A 6,422-nucleotide genomic window follows, 5' to 3' on the forward strand; every position below is an offset into this window, starting at 1 on the left:
GACCCATTATGGGTTCCTCTTAGCAGCTCGTCTTTAAAAACGTTATTTGTACGTTAACCATGAGTTAGAACTAAAGGCCCCATTAACGGTCAGGGTTTACTCAACTGTTTTTCTGAAGGCAGGGATGAATTAGTCCAAAGGGGAGTATTTCTAAACAGAGAGCGGTTGTGTGATTGGACAAGACATTGATTTCTTTCTACAAAAGCAGTAGCCCAAACTCATGTTTGCCCAGTGGACATAGATAAAAGAATAAAAATTAAAAAAAAATCTTAATCAAAACACCAACATAAGTTAAGTCTCCATCCAAAGAAGTAGCTGGTGTTTCCCACGGAGGGCAGCAAGGTTGCCTTCGGAGTGGGAAGAGAGAATGCTGGGGTGGAAAACTTTGTAATGGATGTTTATGGGAAGTTTGTGGTTTAAAAAGATAATATTCTGTTCCTTAGGATCATGATTGAAAAGAGGAAGTGAGGGAATACAAGAGATTTGGGGCTGAACCAGGGGCCCTGTAACTAAACTTTAAGTATTATTCACGTGTAAAACTGCATTTCTTTTTCATTTTTGATGCCCAAAAAATGTGCAGCACCAACTTTGATTTCACAGAGAGATTTATTTCTTAACAAAAGAGCGACGCAGCATATTTCTGGAGAAATCTGTTAGAGAAAAAGGAGGTTCTGGGGGATGCACTTTCTCTAGTGGATACCTGAGGATACTTACAGGAGGAGTTTCTCCCTCCCTCCCTCCCTCCCTCCCTCCCTCCCTCCCTCCCTCCCTCCCTCCCTCCCTCCCTCCCTCCCTCCCTTCCTTCCTTCCTTCCTTCCTTCCTTCCTTCCTTCCTTCCTTCCTTCCTTCCTCCCCCCCATCTTTCCTTCCTTTCCTCTCAGTCTCTTTTTTAACACAAGAATGGGGCTGACATCTTAGAGCAAACTTCCTCTGACTAGTTTGACTTTCGATACTAACGTCCATTTAGACTTGGGGATATTTTCAACAGCAAGGCGTGTATTTTTTTTTAACTGGCCCAATTCCGTACTAGCTTTTGCTGCACGTGATTTTACTATGGAAATAAATATCACATCTGCTAGATTCCAATAACAGCCCTAAACAAAAGGTGGAGTCTCATGGTCTAGTCTCATGGTCTAACATTGGGTGTCCATCACAACTCTCAACTTTTACAAGTGAAAAGGGGTGTGTGTGTGTGTGTGTGTGTCCCTGCTTTGTCTGGGCTTACAGCTCTCTGAGCTCTCTCTTGAGTTGTTGCCACTCGTCACCCTTTTAAAACCCAGCCTATCCTGGGGAAATATACACACATATATGTGTATATTTATATTTATATTTGAAATGTTTGGTTAAACTAAATTTAGCTAATATAGCTTAAAAGATTATTTTTTTTCCTGAGGCAGTGAGTTCATGCTAGGATCAAATTTCCGTTTGCTTTGTCAGCTACCAAATCCTATTTCAGGGTCCCCCCCGTCTTGTTTGGAGTCCCCAAGTCTGCTCGGAGCCTTTGTCCACAGCATGGAGTCGGTCCCAGCGCCTGATCTCAGCTCCGGGAGCCAGGACCCCCCCTGGGAGGAGGCGGCGCGGTGCGAACCCCTCACGTCGTCGGGCTCGGCCCACTCCGACCCCCCCTGCGCCGGCCGTCGCGGGCCCAGCTCAATTACCCCCCAAAAATCTCCCGCGCACCCCTTTGGATTGGAAACTATTGGCAACTTGATTCTGCTGGCCTGGCGTTGGAGGTGGGAACCGGGCGCTGTGAAGGGGGACAGGGGACGGGAGGTCTGAGCTCGGGGCCGGGTGGGGGGCTGGGGTGCAGGAGCCTCGAGGGCGGCGGGGGAAGGTGTGGGCGGCCGGCGGCGCTCGCGCCCGGGTCTGACCCAATTAAGCTGCAGTGACTCCCTGAGAAAGAGGTTTGGGACTCGCCTGCGCCGCAGCCTCCCCTCGCGCGCTCGCGGGTGCGGTGAGCGGGAGTCGGGAGGCTCCAGGTCGGAGTTTTAAGGGCCCTTTTCACGGGAACGGCGCTTTAATTAATGACTGGAGGCAGAATCCGGGAGGCTCCCTGGCTCTCCAAGCCTCTCCAGGCTGCCCGAAGTTTCAGCATCCCTGCCCGGTGTCCAAGCAGACAGAGCCGCTGGGGCTTCACTCCGGGGACCCGCACCCCGTCAGGCCCACCAGGCCTCCCCGAGCCTTCCAGCCCCACCCAGTCCACCCGACGTCTAGCTGCGGGACGCCTCTCCCGAGGCCCAGGCCCTTCCTCCAGCTCCACCCGAGGCGCGCCGGGGACCCCGCGCGGCGGCCCAGCCCCGGCCGCCCCCCACCCCCTTCCCCGAAACGTTGACCATTAGCCACTGGAGTCTTTGAAAGTCATTAACACCTTGTTTTATTGCAACAGTTTGGTTGACCTTCCAATACCTGTTTGAGCAAACATCCAGGGCCCAACTGCCTTCGCAGCGAGCAATTCTATGGGGGAGCATTTACGTGACCCAAGCCGGGATCCCCATTAGGATGACCCGAGACCAAGGCCTTGGGTGGCACTCCCGGCCAATCCCAGGCCCATTTGCACCTCTGGGCTTCCCCTCCCCCTCCCCCCTCCCCTGGCTCCCACTTCCCAGCCCCCCCCCCCCGTGCCCTCCCCCTTTGTGACTGTGCGCTCCGACTTCGGGGCGGGGGCGGGGGACTGGCTGGGCCGGGCTGGGCCGGGCAGGGGAGGGGAGGGGGGCTCGCAGATAGTTGATATTCCGGGTCCAGCCGCTCTCCGCGCTCCCATTCTCTAAGCTCAGCCGGGGGGAAGTGTCGCCCCGGGCCAAACATATGCTTCTTTCCAGCGCGCTAATCCACCTTCAGCGTGGAGGCATAATTGCTCGAGTGTCCATGGATTCTCGGCGCTTTGTCCCTCGCTGGCTCCCATCAGCCCTGGCACACGCCATTTCAATCAAATCTTTTCAGAAAACTGTCTCCTTTTATCAAGTCCCAGCCCTGGCGAACGACGGGAGCGTTTAACAAAACACCCTCCGCGCTGCGCCGCCCGCCTCCCTCCGCCCTGGCGGAGCCGGGAGCTGCGATTATTGCAACAACTTTTCATTGAGTTCAGGGTCTGAGAAGGGGGTGGGGGAGAAGGAGCGAGGAGAGGGGGAGAGGGGGGAGAGAAACATTAGCATCCCAGACCCCAAGCCCAGCTTTATCTAAAGCCTTTGGTGTCAGGTGGTCAGGTGTAGGGAAAGGAAAGGTCAAAGGTCACCCTTAAAGAGAAAACATGTTTCATCTCAAGTTATTTTTTCTTTGAAATTACAGAATCGACTGCCTCTGTGAGTGTCTGGGGCAGTCCAGTGGGATAAAAAGGCAGGCAGAGACAAGCTCAGGGGGACGGCTGAGCGCAGGGAAGGATCCTGTGGAAAGGACAGTCTGGCAAAAAGCTCTGGCAGAAAAACCCCCAACGCTGGTTCCCATGTACCTACCCAGTCTCTCTTCTGTGGCCTGTGACTGGCATAAATAAAAGTGGAATCCGAAGATCTCTGCCTTGTGATAATACTCTCTTGCTAAATATGGAATCCTTACACATTCCAGGTTCAATATTTTGACTGGATTCCTAGCTTCAGGAGAAAAAGCTTTTATTGATTAGGAGGGGAGGAAAAAAAGGGGTGTGTGTGTGTGTGTCAGAGTGAAAGACAACTCTGGAAAAGACCTTAGAAGCTGATGTAAAAATATTTTTGATGCTGTAGAAAAAAGTAATGAAGCCAAACGCAAAAGATGAAGCTCGAGGTTTGATTTTGTGTAGCAATTATTATGTAAATACACGCAAACAGGAAAGATTGTAGTTCTATTATAGGAACACAGCTTTGCTGCTTGTTTATAAAATGAGAACGTCAGAGTAATGAACAGTTTTCTTCAAATCTCAAGCCCCCCTCATATGAAGGCTGATTTTAGGGAATTCGGTAGTTTTCCCTCTTGCAACCATTTATTTCATGGTCATCAAGGAGCACTTGTTTTGCAGCCTTAGAATACAGCAGGCCCTTGCGGCATGAAACTCCATGGGGCATGTTGGTGCTTCCACTTCTTCCTCACAGGCCCATGCCAAGGAAGATTCCGAGTGCTTAAGAGCGATAAGTTCCTCCCACTCACTCACATGGGCCCTTCATTGCCAATCCCACTATCCTTGGTCTGCTTCCAGAGTCAGATGAAATCGCTGAGGTCTCCTGGATTAACCAAGTGGATGAGCCAAGTTTGCTGTTAATGTCCAGGTCCACGTATTTCTTTTAAGTCAGATTCTCTACGACCACAGTTTTAATAGGTGATTGGATTTGGGCTGTGTTAGTCTTCTAAAATGTTCAGGTTGTGGGATCGGAAGTGATAGGAATTTGGGGAGAAGGCTGTCTTGACTCATCCTGGAAACTGGAAAATGAGACACATATGAGCATCATAGCTTGAGAACAAGAAATTGCTTTGTTATGGTTATGAAACAGTAAAGAATGGATAAAATTCTTCAAAACCTAAACCTCATCAGGGGATTGTCAGGGGAGAGAGTGATTTTGAAATTTTTATTCATTTGCTCATATTATGACCTTCTTTGTAATTATAGAATAAAAGAAAGACACTGTAAAACCGGTATCAGCTCCCACCCTTTTATCATCCTTGCAGTAAGATGGGGGTGGGAATTCAGTGGGAAGCAGTAATCTTGGGAAGGAGAAGGAACTTAAATACTACACACCAGGGTGGCAAGGACTGCGAGAACCCTCTAGTGGGGGAGACCACACTCAATAAACATAGTCTTACATATTCTCTTTATATATCTCACCCATACTCTCTACAGCAAGTTGAGTGGAAGGACCCAGGATGATGAGTTCCAAGTAGGAAAACTGTTTTTCTGGAATATCAGGGAGCATGGGAGCAATGAGTCCTAACCTTGAGGATATATCTCCAGGCCAAAATGGTCTTGAAGATACCCATGAAGTTCAAAGGCTGGGAACTGAGTGGGTTTCTCCTCTTGCATCAGGAGACGTGAGCAGGTAACTCCAGCTTCCTGAGTTGCCTGCTGCAAGCGGGGGTGGGGAGACCCACTCTGAGGAACTGATGAATTCCAGGGGACTTCTAACCACCCTTGGCGTTGCACCTATAAAAGCTCCAGGAACAGCAGAATAGAGGAAAGTACTGAAGAGGAAAGCCTAATATTAAAGTAGCTCATTAATAATGAGACCATTCTTAGAGTTTTTTTTTTTGTTTTTTTTTTAATGCTCGAAGAGATATAGATCTCTCCAAACTCCATGTACACCACTGATATCTAACTCTGTTACGAGGCTGGGCAGCTGGGACTGGCACTGTTCCTTCAAGCTCCGGGAAAGCCTTGTGTTTCTCAGTGACATGGCTTAGAAAGGGGAGACTCCACCTATGTGCTTCTGAAGGAGACATTTGCCACTAACTCAATCAGGAAGTCTGAGGGGAAGGCTGGAGCAGGGAGTTGCCTCAGAGAATCTTGGGGCTGGAAAATCCCTTGCTATACTCTCTAGTATAACTCCCAGTCCTTGGAAGTTAGAGAATGAAGAGAATGAAGCCACTGGCCTGTGCCTCTGCGAAGCCAGAGCTGCCTAAGAAAAGCATCTCAATGAGTGTAAATTTGGAGAAAGCTCTTCCGAGGAAAGGAATCAAGAAGGAAACAAGAGCTCAGAGAAGTCTCTTGAATTTCCCTTCTATCCCGTCTTCTTCCCCTCTCTCCCCACTGAGTATTTTGGCTGAACTTATTGTTTCTTTGTATTTTCCTCCTTTGCTGAGAAAACCTTAAGAACCTTCCACTAGGCTTAGATTTAACCACAACCCTTACTGAATCTGGCTTATGAAAACCAGACTTCTCTGAGAGACGGGTCTTCTGGCAGCAATTAGTCTGACTTTTCTTTAACAAAATTCTTTGCCATTCAGAAAATGGTCGGTAGGAGTTTGTGGCAGGGAGTGTGTATGTGGGTGGGTGGATAGGGGAGGAGGCCTTTGAGGTGGGGGATGGTGTTGCAGAAGGCCAATTTGTATGATTTGGTGGGGGTGGGGGGGAATCCCAGTGTTAGCACATTAACTTGGGGAGCTGTGAAATATTTAATTAGTGCACTGGTTGGGATCTTATTAAAACTGGCTCTATTTCTGAAGACTGCCCTGAAAAATCAGCTTGCTCCTTTCTCTGTGCAGAGTGTAAGACAACATTGCCATCTCTCCTTGACACTGAATTCAAACAGTCTACCGAAGGAATTTATCTTTAAAAGCAGGACTGCCTGGAACTAAACGAAGGAAGGATCCAATTAGTGAATATTCGAAGGTAGCTCTGGGTGGATAGAGAAACCAGAGGATCGAGGGAACAACCCTCGTCATCACCATCCCAGAAACGACTTCTCTGTTTGACTCCTGGGGCAGCAACCAGCCCTGGAGATGCCTCCCTATTGCCCTCCTCCCCG

This window comes from Miniopterus schreibersii, assembly GCF_964146895.1.
Source record: "Miniopterus schreibersii genome assembly, chromosome: 8".
NCBI classification, from domain to species: domain Eukaryota; kingdom Metazoa; phylum Chordata; class Mammalia; order Chiroptera; family Miniopteridae; genus Miniopterus; species Miniopterus schreibersii.